General features: G+C 44.2%; 1 protein-coding gene across 1 annotated transcript in view; it reads left to right on the top strand.

Moving 5' to 3' along the window:
• The window catches only part of LOC135549443 (cell adhesion molecule 2-like), a 1,019,298-nt gene that overhangs the window by 696,852 nt on the left and 312,188 nt on the right, over nt 1–10,258 (top strand). The window lies entirely within an intron of this gene.

The following is a 10,258-nucleotide window of genomic DNA, read 5'->3' as shown; positions in this document are numbered from 1 at the left end:
TTCTTATTTACGCCGGCCAAACCTGTACAAAGCTGGGCCAATTGTGTGCCTCCCTATGCGACTCTCAATCCCGGCAGGATGTGATTACAGACCCCTCCCTCTCTCCCTATATGTAACTATGCAAAAAAAGGATTGTCCTCTCACTGTCAACTGCGTATATTTTCAGCAAACTTAAAAATGTGTAAATATTTGTATGAACATAACACACACACACAGTCAGGCACAGGTGTATAGGTGGCAGGGAAGTCAGGCGCAGGAGAGTCAAACGGAGTGTAAAATGGAGTCTTTTAATAAAGTCCACGTAACATGCTCCATAACACTAAAAGGTACATACATAAACAAACATGGGTACGAGGACCCGACGCGCACCTATACAACATGAAACCACACTGACAATAAAACCATCTCTGACAAAGACATGAGGGGAAACAGAGGGTTAAATACACAACAGGTAATGAATGGGATTGAAAACAGGTGTGTGTGGGAAGACAAGACAAAACCAATGAAAAATGGATGGCTAGAAGACCGGTGACGTCGAACGCCGAGCACCGCCCGAACAAGGAGAGGCAACGACTTTGGCAGAAGTCGTCACACAGACACACACACACACCACTCTGGCAGATTGTTATAAACACGCTGCATTTGCCCCCACCCATCTTCAGGAAATCATAACTTAACATTCCTCTTAGTTTCTGTTCAGGAAGGAGGAGGTGGAGCTCAATGTGTGTTCACTAGGAAACAAAATTAACAACGCGGGGAGAGGGGCCTTCGGGACGAAATTGTCCAATAGAAACTCTTGGTTTTTGCTGCATGACGCTTCCTTTGGGAAATGTTTCGCTGCTGTTTGCTACCGTGTTTTGACAACAGTAGACTGCAGACAGAAAAACAAGACAGAGAGACAACTCCGCAAGTTATATTGAACTGAACTCTCCATCCATCCAGATAGAAACAGAGAGACACCATCTGAGACATAAACTGAACATGTTCCACAGACATGTGACTAACGGAAATTGAATAATGTTTCCCTGAACAAAGGGGGAGTCAAAATAAACACTAACAGTCAGTATCTGGTGTGGCCACCAGCTGCATTAAGTACTGCAGTGTACACCTGCCCTAGCCCTCACCCTCCGATCCAACAGGTCCCAGACGTGCTTAATGGGTTTGAGATCCGGGCTCTACGCTGGCCTAGGCGGAACACTGGCATTCCGGTCTTGCAGGAAATGACGCACAGAAGGAGCAGTATGGCTGGTGGCATTGTCCTGCTGGAGGATATCGTCAGGATGAGCCTGCAGGAAGGGTACCACACAAGGGAGGAGGATGCCTTCCCTGTAACGCACAGCGTTGATTGCCTGCAATGACAACAAGCTCAGTCCAATGATGTCCAATGATGCTGTGACACACCGTCCCGTGACGGACCGTTGTAGTGGAAATTTCAGTACATAGAGAGACTTGGACAATTGTTCAAAGAATCATCTTCATTCAACATTGATTAATTATTGCAATGATAAAACCGTTGATCGCACACTCTAAGTTGTGTTGCCGAGAGCTTAGCTGATAATGAAAAAACAGCAATCTTATATAGGCTCTAAATGCTCAGTCAGTCATTTCTACCGTTCCCATAAGCCACCTTGGTCCATGTCCTGGACAGGATGTTGTTTTGCTTCGTTTCCCAGATGCCAGGATGATGACACAATGAGACATTGTGAGGCGTCTGTTTCTTAGGGGCCTCCAACTCTATCTATTTTGGTTAGAGACAGTTTGCGCTGCTCTGTGAAGGGAGTAGTACACAGCCTTGTACGAGATCTTCAGTTTCTTGGCAATTTCAAGCATGGAATAGCCTTCATTTCTTAGAACATGAATAGACTGACGAGTTTCAGAAGAAAGGTCTTTGTACTGGCCATTTTGAGCCTGTAATTGAACCCACAAATGCCGATGCTCCAGATACTCAACTAGTCTAAAGAAGGACCGTTTTATTACTTCTTTAAACAGAACGACAGTTTTCAGCTGTGCTAACATAATTGCAAATGGGTTTTCTAATGATCAATTAGCCCTTTAAAATGATAACATTGAACGGGCCTCTGTACACCTATGTAGATATTCCATTTAAAAAAAGTCATTTTCTTTTCAAAAACAAGGACATTTCTAAGTGACCCCAAACTTTTGAATGGTAGTCTCTCTCTCTCTGGATATATATATATATATATATATATATACACACACACACACACACATACACCTCTCAACCACTCTGCCCCTCCCTCTCTCTGTGTGAGAGAGTGTTTTTACAAGCCATGTTCTACTACTTCACTCTCATTAGCTCTGTCCCTGTCTCTGACCTTATACTGTCTGGGGACGAATGCATGCTATACAGGGAGCTGAGGAGGCAACAGCATGTGTCACAATGACTTTAGAAAAGGTTTACCTCAAATCCTCTTGGACTGAAGACTGTAGGCCAGAGATGGAGGCACAAAAATATGAAGAGAGATGAATACCCAACAGGAAGTCTATACACTACTCTCAGCTCTATAGAGATGAATACCCAACAGGAAGTCTATACACTACTCTCAGCTCTATAGAGATGAATACCCAACAGGAAGTCTATACACTACTCTCAGCTCTATAGAGATGAATACCCAACAGGAAGTCTATATACAACTCTCAGCTCTATAGAGATGAATACCCAACAGGAAGTCTATACAACTCTCAGCTCTATAGAGATGAATACCCAACAGGAAGTCTATACACTACTCTCAGCTCTATAGAGATGAATACCCAACAGGAAGTCTATACACTACTCTCAGCTCTATAGAGATGAATACCCAACAGGAAGTCTATACACTACTCTCAGCTCTATAGAGATGAATACCCAACAGGAAGTCTATACACTACTCTCAGCTCTATAGAGATGAATACCCAACAGGAAGTCTATACACTACTCTCAGCTCTATAGAGATGAATACCCAACAGGAAGTCTATACACTACTCTCAGCTCTATAGAGATGAATACCCAACAGGAAGTCTATACACTACTCTCAGCTCTATAGAGATGAATACCCAACAGGAAGTCTATACACTACTCTCAGCTCTATAGAGATGAATACCCAACAGGAAGTCTATACACTACTCTCAGCTCTATAGAGATGAATACCCAACAGGAAGTCTATACACTACTCTCAGCTCTATAGAGATGAATACCCAACAGGAAGTCTATACACTACTCTCAGCTCTATAGAGATGAATACCCAACAGGAAGTCTACACACACAAACACACAATATAATTAAATTGATCCATTTCTATTTATACGCGTGTATAAATATTGACAAGCTGTAAATCAAATCACCAATCCCTCTGTTTCCCGCTATAGATCTAATGCATAAATAAAACACAGCCCCCTCTGGTGGTTATAGTGCATGTGTGTGAGTGTTTGGTTCTTCTGTATGTCTCAGTTGTTTGAAACGGTACCAGACTGTCATTTTGTGGTTCTGAAGGTCACAGAACGGCAGGACAGAATGCCACATAGAGTGAGTCGGGCAATTCCACTGTTACGGAATTGCGATGAGACTCAGATTTTCACGTGCAAATTTATGCCAAACAAAACCGTTGATTTTAAAGTTAGAGTTCTATAATTTGTTTATGTACATGGACTACGCTTGAAAAATTGTTATGGCTGTCGTTCCCATAGCAACGATTAAAACATTCCCTAACCAGAAACCGTGGATTGATGGCAGCATTCGTGTGAAACTGAAAGCGCGAACCACTGCTTTTAATCAGGGCAAGGTGACTGGTAATATGACTGAATACAAACAGTGCAGCTATTCCCTCCGTAAGGCTATCAAACAAGCTAAGCGTCAGTATAGAGACAAAGTAGAATCTCAATTCAACGGCTCAGACACAAGAGGTATGTGGCAGGGTCTACAGTCAATCACGGACTACAGGAAGAAATCCAGCCCAGTCACGGACCAGGATGTCTTGCTCCCAGGCAGACTAAATAACTTTTTTGCCCGCTTTGAGGACAATACAGTGCCACTGACACGGCCTGCAACGGAAACATGCGGCCTCTCCTTCACTGCAGCCGAGGTGAGTAAAACATTTAAACGTGTTAACCCTCGCAAGGCTGCAGGCCCAGACGGCATCCCCAGCCGCGCCCTCAGAGCATGCGCAGACCAGCTGGCTGGTGTGTTTACGGACATATTCAATCAATCCCTATACCAGTCTGCTGTTCCCACATGCTTCAAGAGGGCCACCATTGTTCCTGTTCCCAAGAAAGCTAAGTTAACTGAGCTAAATGACTACCGCCCCGTAGCACTCATTTCTGTCATCATGAAGTGCTTTGAGAGACTAGTCAAGGACCATATCACCTCCACCCTACCTGACACCCTAGACCCACTCCAATTTGCTTACCGCCCAAATAGGTCCACAGACGACGCAATCTCAACCACACTGCACACTGCCCTAACCCATCTGGACAAGAGGAATACCTACGTGAGAATGCTGTTCATCGACTACAGCTCGGCATTTAACACCATAGTACCCTCCAAGCTCGTCATCAAGCTCGAGGCCCTGGGTCTCGACCCCGCCCTGTGCAACTGGGTACTGGACTTCCTGACGGCGCGCCCCCAGGTGGTGAGGGTAGGCAACAACATTTCCACCCCGCTGATCCTCAACACTGGGGCCCCACAAGGGTGCGTTCTGAGCCCTCTCCTGTACTCCCTGTTCACCCACGACTGCGCGGCAACGCACGCCTCCAACTCAATCATCAAGTTTGCGGACGACACAACAGTGGTAGGCTTGATTACCAACACCGACGAGACGGCCTACAGGGAGGAGGTGAGGGCCCTCGGAGTGTGGTGTCAGGACAATAACCTCACACTCAACGTCAACAAAACTAAGGAGATGATTGTGGACTTCAGGAAACAGCAGAGGGAACACCCCCCTATCCACATCAATGGAACAGTAGTGGAGAGGGTAGTAAGTTTTAAGTTCCTCGGCATACAGATCACAGACAAACTGAATTGGTCCACTCACACAGACAGCATCGGGAAGAAGGCGCAGCAGTGCCTCTTCAAACTCAGGAGGCTGAAGAAATTTGGCTTGTCACCAAAAGCACTCACAAATGTTTACAGATGCACAATCGAGAGCATCCTGGCGGGCTGTATCACCGCCTGGTACGGCAACTGCTCCGCCAACAACCGTAAGGCTCTCCGGAGGGTAGTGAGGTCTGCACAACACATTACCGGGGGCAAACTACCTGCCCTCCAGGACACCTACACCACTCGATGTCACAGGAAGGCCATAAAGATCATCAAGGACAACAACCACCCGAGGCACTGCCTGTTCACCCCGCTATCATCCAGAAGGCGAGGTCAGTACAGGTGCATCAAAGCTGGGACCGAGAGACTGAAAAACAGCTTCTATCTCAAGGCCATCAGACTGTTAAACAGCCATCACTAACATTGAGTGGCTGCTGCCAACATACTGACTCAACTCCAGCCACTATAATAATGGAAAAATGGATGTAATAAATGTATCACTAGCCACTTTAAACAATGCCACTTTATATAATGTTTACCCTACATTGCTCATCTCATATGTATATACTGTACTCGATACCATCTACTGTATCTTGCCTATGCCGTTCTGTACCATCACTCATTCATATATCTTTATGTACATATTCTTTATCCTTTTACACTTGTGGCAGGGTAGCCTAGTGATTAGAGCATTGGACTAGAAACCGCAAGGTTGCAAGTTCAAACCCCTGAGCTGACAAGGTACAAATCTGTCGTTTTGCCCCTGAACAGGCAGTTAACCCACTGTTCCTAGGCCGTCATTGAAAATAAGAATTTGTTCTTAACTGACTTGCCCGGTTAAATAAAGGTAAAAATAAAAATAAGACAGTAGATTTGGAATTGTTAGTTAGATTACTCGTTGGTTATTACTGCATTGTCGGAACTAGAAGCACAATCATTTCGCTACACTCGCATTACCATCTACTAACCATGTGTATGTGACAAATACATTTGATTTGATGGTTAGAGTCCAAGATGTTTAATAACAATCCAAAAGGGGTAGGCAAGAGAATGGTCGTGGAAAGGCAAAAGGTCAAAAACAGTTCAGAGTTCGAGGTACAGAATGGCAGGCAGGCTCGAGGTCAGGGCAGGGCAGGCAGAATGGTCAGGCAGGCTCGAGGTCAGGGCAGGCAGAATGGTCAGGCAGGCTCGAGGTCAGGGCAGGCAGAATGGTCAGGCAGGCTCGAGGTCGGGGCAGGCAGAATGGTCAGGCAGGCTCGAGGTCAGGGCAGGCAGAATGGTCAGGCAGGCTCGAGGTCAGGGCAGGCAGAATGGCAGGCAGGCTCGAGGTCAGGGCAGGCAGAATGGTCAGGCAGGTGGGAATGGAGTCCAGAAAACAGACAAAGGTCAAAACCGGGAGGACTAGTAAAAGAGACAGGAAAAACAGACTGGTTGACTTGAACATACAAAGACAAACTGGCACAGAGACACAGGAAACACAGGGATAAATACGCTGGGGAAAATAAGCAACACCTGGAGGGGGTGGAGACAATAACAAGGACAGGTGAAACAGATCTGGGTGTGACATTGAAAGCTTGTTTATTTAAACTCATATGCTCGAAAATGGCACCACCTGTCACGCCCTGACAATAGTAAACTGTTTATTCTTTGTGTTGGTTGGGGCGTGATTGTGACTTGGGTGGGTCATCTAGGTGTTTTGTATTTCTATGGTAGCCTGGTATGCTAGCCTGGTATGCTAGCCTGGTATGGTAGCCTGGTATGGTTCCCATTCAGAGACAACTGTTTATCGTTGTCTCCGATTGGGGATTATATTTAGGCAGCCATTGTACTCTGGTCTACTGTATTCTGTTCTACTGTACTCTGTTCTACTGTACTCTGGTCTACTGTACTCTGGTCTACTGTACTCTGGTCTACTGTACTCTGTTCTACTGTACTCTGGTCTACTGTAGTATGTTCTACTGTACTCTGTTCTACTGTACTCTGGTCTACTGTACTCTGGTCTACTGTATTCTGGTCTACTGTACTCTGGTCTACTGTACTCTGGTCTACTGTACTTTGGTTTAATGTACTCTGTTCTACTGTACTCTGTTCTACTGTTCTCTGGTCTACTGTTCTCTGGTCTACTATACTCTGGTCTACTGTACTATGTTCTGCTGTACTCTGGTCAACTCTATTCTGGTCTACTGTACTCTGGTCTACTGTACTCTGGTCTACTGTACTCTGGTCTACTGTACTCTGGTTCTCTGTACTCTGGTCTACTGTACTCTGGGCTACTGTACTCTGTTATACTCTACTCTGTTATACTCTACTCTGTTTTACTCTACTCTGTTTTACTCTACTCTGTTCTACTGTATTCTGGTCTACTGTACTCTGGTCTACTGTACTCTGTTCCACTGTACTCTGGTGTATCTCTACTCGGTTGTACTCTACTCTGTTATACTCTATTCTTGTCTACTCTACTCTGGTCTACTGTACTGTTTTTCTGTACTCTGTTCTACTGTACTCTTGTCTACTGTACTCTAGTCCACTTTACTCTGGTCTACTGTACTCTGTTATACTCTACTCTGTTATACTCTACTCTGTTTTACTCTAATCTGTTTTACTCTACTCTGTTCTACTGTACTCTGTACTACTGTATTCTGGTCTACTGTACTCTGTTCTACTGTACTCTGGTCTACTGTACTTTGGTTTAATGTACTCTGTTCTACTGTACTCTGTTCTACTGTTCTCTGGTCTACTGTACTCTGGTCTACTATACTCTGGTCTACTGTACTATGTTCTGCTGTACTCTGGTCTACTGTATTCTGGTCAACTCTATTCTGGTCTACTGTACTCTGGTCTACTGTACTCTGGTCTACTGTACTCTGTTATACTCTACTCTGTTATACTCTACTCTGTTTTACTCTACTCTGTTTTACTCTACTCTGTTCTACTGTATTCTGGTCTACTGTACTCTGGTCTACTGTACTCTGTTCCACTGTACTCTGTTGGATCTCTACTCGGTTGTACTCTACTCTGTTATACTCTATTCTTGTCTACTCTACTCTGGTCTACTGTACTGTTTTACTGTACTCTGTTCTACTGTACTCTTGTCTACTGTACTCTAGTCCACTTTACTCTGGTCTACTGTACTCTGTTATACTCTACTCTGTTATACTCTACTCTGTTTTACTCTACTCTGTTTTACTCTACTCTGTTCTACTGTACTCTGTTATACTGTATTCTGGTCTACTGTACTATGTTCTACTGTACTCTGGTCTACTGTACTTTGGTTTAATGTACTCTGTTCTACTGTACTCTGTTCTACTGTTCTCTGGTCTACTGTACTCTGGTCTACTGTACTCTGGTCTACTGTACTATGTTCTGCTGTACTCTGGTCTACTGTATTCTGGTCAACTCTATTCTGGTCTACTCTACTCTGGTCTACTGTACTCTGGTCTACTGTACTCTGGTCTACTGTACTCTGGTTCTCTGTACTATGGGTCTACTGTACTCTGGTCTACTGTACTCTGTTATACTATACTCTGTTATACTCTACTCTGTTTTACTCTACTCTTTTACTCTACTCTGTTCTACTGTATTCTGGTCTACTGTACTCTGGTCTACTGTACTCTGGTCTACTGTACTCTGGTCTACTGTACTCTGTTCAACTGTACTCTGGTCTACTGTACTCTGGTTCTCTGTACTATGGGTTTACTGTACTCTGGTCTACTGTACTCTGTTATACTATACTCTGTTTTACTCTACTCTGTTTTACTCTACTCTGTTCTACTCTACTCTGTTATACTGTACTCTGTTATACTGTATTCTGGTCTACTGTACTCTGTTCTACTGTACTCTGTTGTACTCTACTCTGTTGTACTCTACTCTGTTGTACTCTACTCTGGTCTACTGTACTCTGGTCTACTGTACTCTGGTCTAATGTACTCTGGTCTAATGTACTCCGGTCTACTGTACTCTGGTCTAATGTACTCTGTTCTACTGTACGCTGGTCTACTGTACTCTGGTCTAATGTACTTTGGTCTAATGTACTCTGCTCTAATGTACTCTGTTCTACTGTACTCTGGTCTACTGCACTCTGTTCAACTGAACTCTGGTCTAATGTACTCTGGTCTACTGTACTCTGGTCTAATGGACTCTGTTCTACTGTACTCTGGTCTACTGCACTCTGTTCAACTGTACTCTGGTCAAAAAAGGAATAAGGCCACAACACACATGCCAGAAACAGACATGAGACAGAGAGAGGGAGGGGAAGTGTGTTTATAGTAATGTGCATTTTCTCATTACTTTGTTTGTCTGTCAGAAAACTTTGAGAGGGAGAGAGAGAGGGATAAATGAATACCAGTTGACCTTAAGGTAATAGTAAAATGTTTTACTGTTTTGGACAACATATTTTGCATTCGGAAAGTTTTCAGACCCCTAGACTTTTTCGACCAAAAAACATGTTACAGCCTTATTCTAAAATTGATTAAAATAGTTTTTTCCCCTCATTAATCTACACACAATACACCATAATGACAAAGCAAAAACAGGGTTTTGGCAATAAAAATAGAAATAATAGATAATACTAACTAGAAATCTCAAATGTGCATAAGTATTCAGACCCTTTACTCAATACTTTGTTGAAGCACCTTTGGCAGTGATTACAGCATCGAGTCTTCTTGGGTATGACGCTACACACCTACATTTGAGGAGTTTCTCCCATTCTTCTCTGCTGATGCTCTCAAGCTCTGGAGCAGGTTTTCATCAAGGATCTCTCTGTACTTTGCTCTGTTAATCTTTCCTTCAATTCTGACTAGAGTCCCGGTCCTTGCAGCTGAATAACATGCCCATAGTATGATGCTGCCACCAACATGCTTCACCGTAGGGATGGTGCCAGGTTTCCTCCAGACGTAACGCTTGGCATTCAGGCCAAAGAGTTAAATTTTGGTTTCATCAGACTAGACAATCTTGTTTCTCATGGTCTGAGAGTCCTTTAAGTGCCGTTTGGCAAGCTCTATGCCTTTTACTGAGGAGTGGTTTCCGTCTGGCCACGCTACCATAAAGGCCTGATTGTTGGAGTGCTGCAGAGATGGTGGTCCTTATGGATGGTTCTCCCATCTCCACAGAGGAACTCTGGAACTCTGACAGAGTGACAACTGGGTTCTTGGTCACCTCCCTGACCAAGGCCCTTCTCCCCCGATTGCTCAGTTTGGCCGGGCGGACAGCTCTAGGAAGAGTCTTCTT

This window comes from Oncorhynchus masou, chromosome 12, assembly GCF_036934945.1.
Source record: "Oncorhynchus masou masou isolate Uvic2021 chromosome 12, UVic_Omas_1.1, whole genome shotgun sequence".
NCBI lineage: Eukaryota > Metazoa > Chordata > Actinopteri > Salmoniformes > Salmonidae > Oncorhynchus > Oncorhynchus masou.
The sequence above is the reverse complement of the archived record's forward strand: the minus strand, read 5'-3'. Positions and strand labels throughout refer to the sequence as shown.